Source organism: Oryza brachyantha, chromosome 2 (genome assembly GCF_000231095.2).
Source record: "Oryza brachyantha chromosome 2, ObraRS2, whole genome shotgun sequence".
Taxonomy (NCBI): Eukaryota; Viridiplantae; Streptophyta; class Magnoliopsida; order Poales; family Poaceae; genus Oryza; species Oryza brachyantha.
In genome coordinates, this window is record NC_023164.2 from 7,179,343 (window position 1) to 7,192,703 (window position 13,361).

General features: G+C 36.2%; 1 long non-coding RNA gene across 1 annotated transcript; it reads left to right on the forward strand.

Moving 5' to 3' along the window:
- Window positions 1–4,729, forward strand: LOC107303576. Its single transcript, XR_001549535.2, has 3 exons — window positions 1–2,764; window positions 3,381–3,444; window positions 4,671–4,729. It is a non-coding gene; the product is annotated as an uncharacterized LOC107303576 (long non-coding RNA).
- Window positions 4,730–13,361: the final 8,632 nt, after the last annotated feature.

Sequence of the window (13,361 nt, forward strand, 5' to 3'; positions counted from 1 at the left end):
TGTCTCCACCGCCACCGCCTCTCCTCCAGACTCTACACTCCAGCCTCCTTTCCCCTCCCCCTCCGCGGAAAATCAAATCCAAAATCCAGTCGCCAACAAGCAAAAGGCGGTGACCTCCGCCTCGCCGGCGCAGAAGCGGTAAAGCTTAGCGGCGAAGGCGAAGGCGAGCTAGGCCACCCCCACCCGCACCACCCACGCAGGTGCCGGCGAAGGCTTTGCGCGCGGGAGCTGCCGGCCTTCGTCGTCGCTGCTTCTCGTTGTTGGGTTCCCCGCCGCCCCCGGCCGCGATGGAGCTGGAGATCGTGGAGGTGGGCTCGTCGAGCAGGCCGCTGAGGTTGGTGCCGGCGCAGCCGTGGTGGAGGCCGCCCCCGCCCGCCACGGAGCTTCCTCCTCCGCCTCCGCCGCCGCCACCTCCTCCTCCCGAGGCGGTGGCGGAGGCGTCGTCAAGCGCGGGGGACGAGTACCAGCTTTTCCACTCCGGTCGACCTTGCCAAGCCAGCTAGTGCTGCTGGATTCAATTTGTTTATATTGTGCTTGCTTCACTTTGGTTTAGATTCATTTTGGTTGAGGTTTTCATTCGGATATCGTTGTTGTTTGGGAAGGTTCTTGGTGAGAAAGAACAAAAAGGCAGAGAAAGACATGAACATGCCCAAGAGGGTCCCCACCACATTCGTGGTGTTCATGTGAGTCTTACATCCATGAGGTTTTGTGCTGCTGGTTCTCCATTCGAGTGGATTGGCGGTGGGAGTGGTGGATGATGAGGGGAGGGGAGGGGACTGGAGGTGGATTGGGTATGCAAGCTAGGGTTTGGGGCGGTTGGGTGAGGAGGAATAGGAAGGCATATAGGGGAGGTGGTGGGCTGGTGGCGGCGCTGCGACTGGCGGAGGAGGAGGGCGCAGGGCACACCACCCACTCTGTGAACGAGGAAGAAGAAGGGGACGCAAATCAATCGATCCGTCTCACTGTGCAGGAAGGAGAGGAGGCGATGGTTCGTGATGGAGTTTCTAGTCTTGCGGATGTTGTAGGACCCGGATAAGCTGGGCTATTTGGTTGTGGTTTGCTGCTTGAGTTCGTAGGCTGAAACTTTCAGTTGGTCATTGCTTAATTACCTTTTCAGGGGAGCTCCAATCAGGCTGAGTTGTGTTGTTGTTCTAGCTAGGGCTATATAGCTTGTTGGTCATTTGATCTCTCCACTCCGCTGTAGCTTTTTTTCAGTCTGTAGGGATGTGGGTGTACTTGGTTGCAGTTAATTGGCTTGATATATTTGGGGTTGTTGCAACTGCAAAGCACTCTTGTTCTAGATTACAAGCAAATGATGACTTACGAGATCATGTTGCAGCTCTTTTGTTGAGATGCAAGTAATCTACTTATCTGTACTATGTTGAATCAACCTTTGTTTTTCCGTTAACGCATTGCTGTTCCATAGTTGCTACTATTTCAGAATGCAAACCATTTTTGGGCATAAATGTCTACTTTGTACACTGGTTGATTAGGACCGTTGTTTTTGCCCTTTTTCTAGTGAATAAAGCATGCAGATTATATCCCTTCTATCTTACATTTTTTTTATCTTGGGCCTGTCTGTCTGTCTAATTCCTCCTCTGTCTGTCTGTCTAATTCCTTGCACTAAGTTGTCTTCTTTTTTCTTGGGCCTCATGGTCTTGCTATGGGGACTAGTAAGGTAAGCAATTATTTTGGTTTAAACTGCACATATTTAACTTTCTGCAACACTGGTATAAGTATTATGCAACTCGACAACTTACCATATGAACAAAACTAGAAAATTTTGCTTTAATCTAAAAATTGTGAGAAAGGAGTGTATTTTTTTTTGCACATAGATGAGTGGTAGTACTTAGAATTAGGGTCAACGACATGTTTCTGTTTATTCTAATGTTTTTGTGCCTAGTTGGGGAATCTTTGTCCAGTTGAGAATCTTGTGTTATGTCAAACTTTTGATCTAAAATTATCTATTTACTAGCTCTTTGATTTCTTTTCCTTTAATTATTAGTCACTCGTACTTGCAGAATGTGTATACCAAAATTGCAATGAGGTTAACATATAGTTGCATAATATGAAAATAAGCAATTTTAGTGTAAACGAAGTCCAACTTCAGTATAAATTAAGTACAATGATAGTTTCTATAGGTTTGGTAAGCATTTTGTGTGAGCATAAAATCCAGAAGATGTGTTGTTGCTGGTATGTTTCTTTTTTGAGTTATTGCCAAATAAACGAAAAGTATCTTTGCTAAAATATTAAACAAGCTTAGCAAATTGGCTAAACTAAATTTTGTACATTGGGGTAATGACTAATGAGTTTACTGTGATTATTTTATGTCCATGTGCAACAATTTCTTTTGGACCTGTAGAATGTGACATCCAAACAAAAAACACAAGGCCATTAAATCAAAGAAATGGAGGGTTCAGACAGCTGCCATGCTTTGTTTGTTTTTGAAAGTCCCATGCAAGTCATAGTTAATCCTGCCTAATTTTGTAATAATATTGAACTTTTAGTGATTCCTTGAGATGATTGTGTGCCTCCTGTAGAATAAATTCTAAATTGTGTCAATTTTTTTGTAATTGTATTTAGCATTACACTTTGGCATTCTGCAGCCTATAAAGAGTCATGTTATAATATGTGGTGATATTCATGGACTATTTTATGACCTTGCAGAACTGTTCCTGATCGGTGGAAAGGTATCAATTGTATTTTAGTGTTCATATTCCTTCGTGCATATCTGGAATCCATGGAACTTCAAATACATTGATGGGTGGGTAATTTTGTTTGGTGAGATTTGTTTGCTTTGTCAATGTCTGATCTAAATTTTGCCATTTATCAGCTCTCTGATTTCTTGTTCTAAACTATCGATCACCTATACTTGCACAATATATATGCTAAATTCACACATAGTTTAACCTATAGTTGCAAAATATGAAAATATACAACTTTAACGTAAAAAAAACGCAACTTCAATATAAATTAAGTGCAATAATAGATTTCATGATTCTGGTTGAGTTGGAAAATTTTTTAATCTCGGATTGCTTTATGTCATTCTATCATAATTTTGTACCTAGGTGGGGAATTTTTGTCGAATTGAGATTTGATTACTCTATCAGAATCTAATATAAATTTTTGCTATTTACCATGTTTTTTTCTTAAACACTGAACTTGCACATAGCTTAACCTATAGTTGCATAATATGCAAATAAGCAACTTTAGTACAAATGAACTGCAACATCAGTATAAATTAAGTGCAACAATAGTTTTTATATGTCTCGGGAAGCATTTTGTGTTAGCACAAAATCCAGGCGTGTGCTGTGTTACTCCTATTTCCATCTACTCTTCTTTCTGCTGATTTTTTGGAGTGTTTTGCTTGTGATCTGCAGGCCAATATCCTTTGCGCCAATTCTCTAGAGAAATCAGTCTGGAGTACAAGGAGATAGAAGAGAGGTAGGACTTCACTCCTCTAGCTATATGTGATCCCCATGTTTATTCTATGCTATGTATAATTGAATGTGTGTCAATCCTTTCATATTGTTCCCCCAAAGGCTTCGGCTCCACTAACATTTTTGGCAACAATTGGATTGCCCTAGTCCAGTTTGATGGCTTAGATGATTCAGAGTAAGAAGAGTTGAAGAAATCTAGTTTTCACACATACTTGATTTTCAGCAAACTGGACGTGAAAAATTCAGTGTTGTGTTCAAAGTTCTGAAGAGGACGGATGGCTGCTTATATTGTGTAAAATGATAGGCAACTGTATAATGATAGGGAAAGGTAGCCTTGCAACTGCATAATGATAGGGAAAGGTAGCCTTGCTACAGTCATGATGCTTAATCAGTTACCATGACAAAACTAATATTGCTTACATGTGTGTTATCTCTCGTATGTTCAAGCTTTAGAAGCCTTAGGTGCAGAATTAACCTTTTTTATAAATCTGTTTCAGGAAATAATATGTGCAGCTATTGATTTTTCTTGCTTTCTGTAAACCGTGATGTGTGTCTAGGCTTGAATAAAAAAAATAAAGGGAGAACAAATGCAACAATTGTACGTGCACCCAAGAGTCCATTAGGTTGGTGTGATAACCTGGTAGGTTGAATTTTTTTGGAAGGATTTTTAAATGTGCAATTGAATGATTCTGAGCCGTTTATTGCTTTCTTTGGATCCAACAGATATAATTTTATTATACTACACCAACATCATGTGTAGTAGAATTTTTATAAAGGTAAAATTGGAACTGAAATATATACTTTTAAGACAAATTTGCTAACACATTCAGTTTTGCATTTTGGATAAAAAAGCATGCACGTGACGCAGTACACACAAAACAAAACCTACTGTTTTTTTTTCGTTTTGGGCCAAAGATGTTAGCAAAACAAGTTTAATAGGTAGAGTATGCGGCCCAAAACAAGTTTAACAGTTTTGTAGGTTGGTGTTCTCATGAGGCGAGTATGCGGCCCAAAACAAGTTTCATGGGCCGCAGTCTGCCTACCAGCCCAAAAGGGAGATGCACGTGGCCCAAAAGGGGAGGGGGGAGGGGGTTGTCAGGGTGATATAGCACACCTGCACACGCCATCAGATCTTGATCCAACGGCTGCAACCAAATTTGATTGACAAAATCAAAAATTTCAAACGTTTGATTAATAGGTAGACCCTTGTTTCTTTGTTTGTTTGTACAGGGAGCAGTTTAGGAATGATTACAAGGAGACGCACCACAACGTCAAGCAGGTCTTCTTGGCAAGTGTCATTTTCCTCCCCCATGTCTCTTTGTTGTGAATCCTGCCTGCTAGTGTGTGTTATGACTGATTATGGAGGCAATGCAGGCATCATTTTCCCATCGCACGTTGCCCGATTTTGTGAATTGCAGTTTGACCATGATAGGCTTCTATGCACTGAGCGAGTATATTGTTTTCTCAGCTGTGCATATGATACGGTTACCAAGTTTTGTGCTTATGCTCCCATGTGTTAGTATTTGTGAACAACAGAATGGATAGTTCTCAAAGTTTTTTGTTTGGCCAAAAATTGTCGTTAGTCTGAATACCAAATGCATTTTCTCAAGAGTTTGATGTTTACTTTGGTAACCATCTGCACATTTTTCAAGTTTTTTTGTTTATATTTTTGTGTTGATTTATTGGTTAGTGCATCGAGGTTTTCTGCAGCTGCTACTCTTTAAAATAAAAAATTGGTTATCATGTAAACTTGTATATATATTAACCTAAACTTGCATAATTTGCAACTTTAGTATAAATGAAGCACAACTTTTTGACATAAAGGAAGTGCTACTTACCATCCATTTTGTTTGTTTTCATTCATTTTCAAACCAATCTAGTTGCATTTTTAAGGTCACATACTTAGCAAGCGCTAGGCGGTTAAGTGGAAAGGGATGTCAGGACTCATGAATGCATTTGTTTTTACGCAAAGTCGCTGTGCAGTGCCACTATTTTGCACAGTTGCACCATCAGTGAAATAAAAATTGTTAGTGTGCAATTTTTGTTAATTTGCACCCTTAACTAATCAATCACCTACTCAATTAAGGTTGATGGTTACCTGCTCACTTCTCCTCAAATGTTTGGTCCAGGCTCTTTTTTGATTGGTTGGGAGTGGCAGCCCACTACTCTAACTGGATATTTTTACTGAATTAGGTTCTAATATAGCTCTCATTGTTACCGCGTCCTTTGCCTGTCGCAGACTAGAGTTGCCTATCGTAATTATTCAGGAATATAGACATGCAAGTTTGCAATTCTACTGGACCACTTTTGTCTTTTGTGTTTAGGTCGATAGCTGTTCAGATCGAAGCTAAACAAGTTATTTTAGAGCCAAGTCAAATTGTTCCTAAAAATATATGTGTAAATTTTGGGGCTTGAGATTCATACCACACTGTTCTGAAAAACTATGGCGCTCTTGTTGCTTTTGGGGCTGTCAGTTCATTGATGTCAGCTAAATTTGTTTAGAGTTTATTTTGATGGACTAGTTTTCTTAATTTTTCTGGTTTCGCTGAGCAGCTCAAATGCATGCAGCATGAATACAATTTTCCTATTTTTCTCCTGCAGGACAGCTCACTGTATTTCAATTTATTTTACTGAAATGGTCAACTTCCAGTTTTTCCCCTCTAGAATTATGCCATGGTTGGAAGGGAGGCAAGATGCTTCGAATGTGCTAACTGTAAGATTCTATAGGACTTTTTTTATTCGCATCTATATACCTTTTCTTAATCCATGATGTTTATGTTTTTTATGGTCTCAGACAGGTGTCAGTTTTCTAAACTACTATTCGACATATATATACGTACAAATTAATGTTGTGCTATATAGGAATGAAGTGCAGTTATGTGAATTTGCTCCATTCATGAGTGATTTTGCTTACTTAATCATCGCGTGTCAATAATAGCAAATCAATAGCTTATATGTCCATTTTGATCATAGTCTTTTTCCCTCATTTCTTATTTTTTATGAAACTTGCTCTTCACATGTTCATAATTTGCATATCATCAATTTGTGCAAATCTTATACAAAAATTGTGCAAGACTTGTACTAATATTGTGAAACTGAAAGAGATTTGAAAAGTTTAAAGACATATATGTCTCATTTAGTTTTGTAGTTTTGGTTTTCAGTTTTAGGGGGAGTTCTTTGGTTTGTGCATGTATGCATATTTCATTTTATCCAGCAGAATGAACAGGAATATATTTGTACTTGTTTTTATTTTAGTCAATTTTGTTTTGGAGAATTGGGTTATTTTGCACCCGTTGAATCTGAAAAATGACTTAATGATCTCACTTTTTTCAGATTAAAAGTCTATGAGCAAAGGCTGGAGTTCTGAATCTTGCCACCTCGCTTATCAGAGTGATAGATTATGTACTTGATGGTAAGCCTGTTATCACTCTATATTTGTAGTGCTTTGACATGTGGACAAGAGGGAAGTTTTGTCCTTTCGCTTTAAAATGAACGCAACTCTATAATTTTGTGCAACTTCGGTTATACTTTTTCCTTTTTGAAAGCTTATAGAGCTTTGATTTAATTGTTTTAGTTATGAATTCTATTATAAATTTGTGCAACTCCTACCATAATTTTGTGCAATTTCAGCAGTAGATGTGTGCAACTTTTGAGTAATAAACATGCAACTTGTTTTCTACTTGCGATATCTTCTGTACATATTTTTTTTGACCTGAAATAATTCGTCTGTGCCAGAGGAAAGGAGCAAACTGAAATTTGTTACCTTTTTTAGAAATTACTTATCGGTAGACTAACTTCTAAAATTTTGTACTTTTGTTTCATGAGTTCTAGGCTGGACAAAGTAGGTAGAAGAGAGGGAATGATGTATCAAATGTTTTCAACAGATTAAAGTTTTGGCTTGTAGAGTTAGGTACTCAAAACTGCATATTTTCTCTTTGTGACTTTGAAACTCAGGAAGTAATTAAAAATTCCTCTTTATGTGCAAAGTTGCACTCCAAAACCAATATAGCTGTCATTTAGATCACGTGTAACTTCGGTCATAAATTTGTACACTTTAGGTTATAAATTTCTACAACTAACAACTTTTACACATGGCAAATCTGGCCGAAGATACTACATGGTTATAAATAATTTTATGCAACTTTTGATTTTGTTTCTATTGATAACTGAAAGGTGCACAAATTAGCAAATCAGTGAATGTCTTACTTTTTAATTTTCAAACCTTGCAGAAATTAGTATACTCAGTTTTTAAACTAAATTTGTCAGTACTTAGTATTCAGTTTTTCGTAGGCTTTCAAGTTTTTGTCAAAGTGACATTAGCACATTTCAAGCTATGAAGTCTAAGATTGAAACAACATAAAGATGACAAGCAGGCCTTTTTCTTCGATCTTTGTTTCAGAAGTGGTTCAATATATTCAAAGCAAATGTGCTCAGGTATATATGATTCAACATGCTATAACAAGTCATATGATTCAACATTCTATAACAAGTCATGATTCTGTAGAGATATGGACTTGATGACAATGCCCATGTCACTAGAGCACAAGTCTGGTTCTATTCGTTGGGCATGTTTTTACTCGCCAAAAAGGTATGTTGGCATCTGGCATGGCAATGTACTCACCTTTTTTGTCGGCCCATGTTATATTCATGCCCATGTTCTATTTGTTGCCATGGCAATATACTCACATTTTCTGAAATGCCACATAAGTTTGTCCTGTTCCAATAAACTTTAGGCATCTAGCAGAAGTTTTGTGTATTTGATAATGAATCATAAAAGACACACATCTTCAGATATAATGTAGTTTCGCGCACAAGCTGTCAAGACTTTTTTATCCAATAATTATTTTTGTGTATATACTTAAAAGTTGTATTTTAGCTTAGGAAAAAAAACTTAAGGATAATGCAAATATTGGATTATAGTTAGCCACAAGCACTAGCTACTTATTCTTTATCTCTAATGAGTTAGCGGTAGCCACTAATGTATTGTATCATCAATCACAGGCATGGTGGAAATATTTATATTTATCATTATGATGTTCTACAGATTTATTCAAGATCATAGCTGCCACCTATACTTAAATCGAGAAGAGTATTCAGAATGCAAGTCTATTGGATGGTTTTAGGATGGATCATTTGCCTTCACTGTTGACAAGTTTGACCGATTGGAACAGCTTCTGGTAACCACTTCACTAGTATTATTGTGATACCTATCTCTTTTCCTTTTTGTGGTTTTGATCACTGTTTAATTACAGTGACCTGTTGATATTCTTATCTATTTTCTGGTTTTTGAAATTAAGAGGATTTTACCTTTGCATCTTGTCCAACTTTTAAAACCAACGAGTCCTAGGCTTTTGCAGTGCATGTACCTGTGAATGTTATTATGATGCTTCATAGATTTATTTAGGATCATAGTTGTCATCTATTCTGAAATCCAATCCCTTAATCCTGCCCCATTTCTTTCCTCTTTTCCGGCTTACCATCTTCAAGCCAATCTCTGGTCACCGTTGCGACCAATCAAGCCCTTGTCCTAGCCATGATCCAGGCCGCCGTTGCGGCCACGATCCAGGCTGCGTCGTAGCTCGTGTTTTGGTCGTCGTCGAGGCCCCCTATTACAGATCCTCTAGTCCTTTGCCACCTAGCTTTTGTATGTGTAGTTTGAAACAAAACTTTCTGAGAAATAAATTTTTAATTGCCACCCAACTTTATTGAAAATTTTTCAAAACAGCTGTTTTGAAAAACTTTCCTTGCAAATCCTACGAGAACTCTGATAGTTTTCCCAAAACAATAGTGCCTTTTCGTGAAAAAAACTTATTTTGGAAATTTTGCTTTATGGTTATTTTAGATACTCTTTTAAAATTTTTTCCCAAAAATTTTTCCATAAGAGTGTGGTTGTTAAAACGTCATGCACTTGCGAAAACATAGTTTTAAAAGTTAGGTGTAAATTATTATTTGGTTTCGTTTTGAAAATATTTTAGACTCAGAAACAAGATGTTTATTCCCTTGAAAACTTCTTTTGCAAAACCATGTGAAAACTATTGTTGCAAAACTATTTGATTGTGAAAAGAAATTGCGAGAATTTCAAATGGTGGTTTGAAAACTTCATCTATTTAAAAATCATTTAAAAACTTCATCTATTTAAATGTTTCAAATATTTTACCCGTTTTAGTTGAAAATTTTGCAAAATCCATATGTTTCAAACTAACAGTGCAGGGGCGAAGAAGTTAAGACTGTTATAGGTATACCATTGATTGATCGTGACCTTGTTTGCACGAATAGACGGCTTGCGAAAAAACCTTCTGCAAAAACTACTTTTAAAGACCTTTGCTAAAAAGTGTTTACAAAAACTATTTTAAAGATCTTTGCAAAAAAGGGTGACTTTCATTCAAATAATGAGTTTTGGGAACTTATTTTCAATAGGTGTAACGAAACTTTTGGATGTGTAGTTTGAAACAAAACATTTTGCAAAATGAATTTTCAATTCCCACCCTAGTATGAATTTTCAAAACATGTGTTTTTAAACGGTCGCTTAAGATATTATTTTCAATGGGAATCTTGATGTTTTGAAAAAACTTTCCTTGCAAATCATACGAGAACATTGATAGTTTTTCCAAATCAGTAGTGCCTTTTGGTGAAAAAAAAACTTATTTTGGAAATTTTGTTTGAGTTGTTTCAGAAAAAAAATTTACAGGGACAAAGTATCTCTGGCCTTCAAACTAACAGTGTAAGAGCGAAAAAGTTTAATGCCGTTATACGAATAGCATTGATTGATCGAGACCTTGTTTGCACGAATATACGGCTTGCGAAAAAACCTTCTGCAAAAACAATTTTGAAATCTTTTTCGAAAGACCTTTGCGAAAACATAGTTTCAAAACTTTGGTGTAAATTATTATTTGGGTTTGGTTTTCGAAAATATTTGAGACTTAGAAGTAATATGTTTATTTGCTTGGAAACTATATTTGCAAAACCATTTGAAAAGTTTTGTTGCAAAACTCTTTGATTGTGAAAATGAATTGCAAAAATTTCAAATGGTGGTTTGAAAACTTCATCTATTTAAAAATCATTTAAAAACTTCATCTATTTAAATGTTTCAAATGTTTTACCCGTTTTGGTTGAAAATTTTGCAAAATCCCAATGTTTCAAACTAATACTGTAAGGGCGAAGAAGTTTAATGCCGTTATAGGAAGACCATTGATTCATCGAGACCTTGTTCGCACGAATAGACGGCTTGCGAAAAACCTTCTGTAAAAACAATTTTGAAATCTTTTTCTAAAGACCTTTACGAAAACATAGTTTCAAAACTTTGGTGTAAATTATTATTTGGGTTTGGTGTTCGAAAATATTTGAGACTTAGAAGTAATATGTTTATTCCCTTGGAAACTATTTTCGCAAAACCATTTGAAAAGTTTTGTTGCAAAACTCTTGGATTGTGAAAATGAATTGCGAAAATTTCAAATGGTGGTTTGAAAACTTCATCTATTTAAAAATCATTTAAAAACTTCATCTATTTAAATGTTTCAAATGTTTTACCCTTTTCGGTTGAAAATTTTGCAAAATCCCAATGTTTCAAACTAATACTGTAAGGGTGAAGAAGTTTTACGCCGTTATAGGAATACCATTGATTGATCGAGACCTTGTTTGCACGAATAGACGGTTTGCGAAAAAACCTTTTGCAAAAACAATTTTGAAATCTTTTTCTAAAGACGTTTGCGAAAACATAGTTTCAAAACTTTGGTGTAAATTATTATATGGGTTTTGTTTTCGAAAATATTTGAGACTTAGAAATAAGACTTTTATTCCCTTGAAAACTATATTTGCAGAACCATTTGGAAAGTTTTGTTGCAAAACTCTTTGATTGTGAAAAGGAATTGCGAAAATTTCAAATGGTGGTTTGAAAACTTCATGTATTTAAAAATCATTTGAAAACTTCATCTATTTAAATGTTTCCAATGTTTTACCCGTTTTGGTTAAAAATTTTGCAAAATCCCTATGTTTCACACTAATAGTGTAAGGGCGAATAAGTTTAATGCCATTATAGGAATAACATTGATTAATCGAGACCTTTTTTGCATGAATAGACGGCTTGCGAAAAAACCTTCTGTAAAAACAATTTTGAAATCTTTTTCTAAAGACCTTTGCGAAAACATAGTTTCAAAACTTTGGTGTAAATTATTATTTGGGTTTGGTTTTCGAAAATATTTGAGACTTAGAAGTAATATGTTTATTCGCTTGGAATCTATTTTTGCAAAACCATTTGAAAAGTTTTGTTGCAAAACTCTTTGATTGTGAAAATGAATTGCAAAAATTTCAAATGGTGGTTTGAAAACTTCATCTATTTAAAAATCATTTAAAAACTTCATCTATTCAAATGTTTCAAATGTTTTACCCGTTTTGGTTGAAAATTTTGCAAAATCCCAATGTTTCAAACTAATACTGTAAGGGCGAAGAAGTTTAATGCCGTTATAGAAAGACCATTGATTGATCGAGACCTTGTTTGCACGAATAGACGGTTTGTGAAAATACCTTCTGCAAAAACAATTTTGAAATCTTCTTCTAAAGACCTTTGTGAAAACATAGTTTCAAAACTTTGGTGTAAATTATTATTTGGGTTTGGTTTTCGAAAATATTTGAGACTTAGAAGTAATATGTTTATTCCCTTGAAAACTATTTTTGCAAAACCATTTGAAAAGTTTTGTTGCAAAACTCTTTGATTGTGAAAATGAATTGCGAAAATTTCAATTGGTGGTTTGAAAACATCATCTATTTAAAAATCATTCAAAAACTTCATCTATTTAAATGTTTCAAATGTTTTACCCGTTTTGGTTGAAAATTTAGCAAAATCCCAATGTTTCAAACTAATAGTGTAAGGGCGAAAAAGTTTAATGCCGTTATACGAATAACATTGATTCATCGAGACCTTGTTCGCACGAGTAGACGGCTTGCGAAAAACCTCTGTAAATACAATTTTGAAATCTTTTTCTAAAGACCTTTGCGAAAACATAGTTTCAAAACTTTGGTGTAAATTATTATTTGGGTTTGGTGTTCGAAAATAATTGAGACTTAGAAGTAATATGTTTATTCGCTTGGAAACTATTTTTGCAAAACCATTTGAAAAGTTTTGTTGCAAAACTCTTGGATTGTGAAAATGAATTGCGAAAATTTCAAATGGTGGTTTGAAAACTTCATCTATTTAAAAATCATTTAAAAAACTTCATCTATTTAAATGTTTCAAATGTTTTACCCGTTTTGGTTGAAAATTTTGCAAAATCCCAATGTTTCAAACTAATACTGTAAGGGGGAAGAAGTTTTACGCCGTTATTGGAATACCATTGATTGATCGAGACCTTGTTTGCACGAATAGACGGTTTGCGAAAAAACCTTTTGCAAAAACAATTTTGAAATCTTTTTCTAAAGACGTTTGCGAAAACATAGTTTCAAAACTTTGGTGTAAATTATTATATGGGTTTTGTTTTCGAAAATATTTGAGACTTAGAAGTAATATGTTTATTCCCTTGAAAACTATTTTTGCAAAACCATTTGAAAAGTTTTGTTGCAAAACTCTTTGATTGTGAAAATGAATTGCGAAAATTTCAATTGGTGGTTTGAAAACTTCATCTATTTAAAAATCATTTAAAAATGGCGACTTTTGCCCGATCTAACCTATAAGAGGCGGGTTGACCTTGTCATCGTCGCCTCACTCCCACTGCTCTTTGCCTCCCTGCCCTGACGCCGCCCGTCTCAGCGTCGGCCGCGCTTTTTTCGGTGCTGACCATGCCTCCCCTCTCTCCTATTCTAGGCGGTGCAGCCCTGGGTCGTCGCCTCCTCTCACCGTCATCATCCCCGGCCACCCTCCTCCCGGCGCTGCCTCCCCTTCCTAGCTGCGCCCTCCCTGCCGCCTTCTTTCGTCTTGGCCACCGCTTGCCT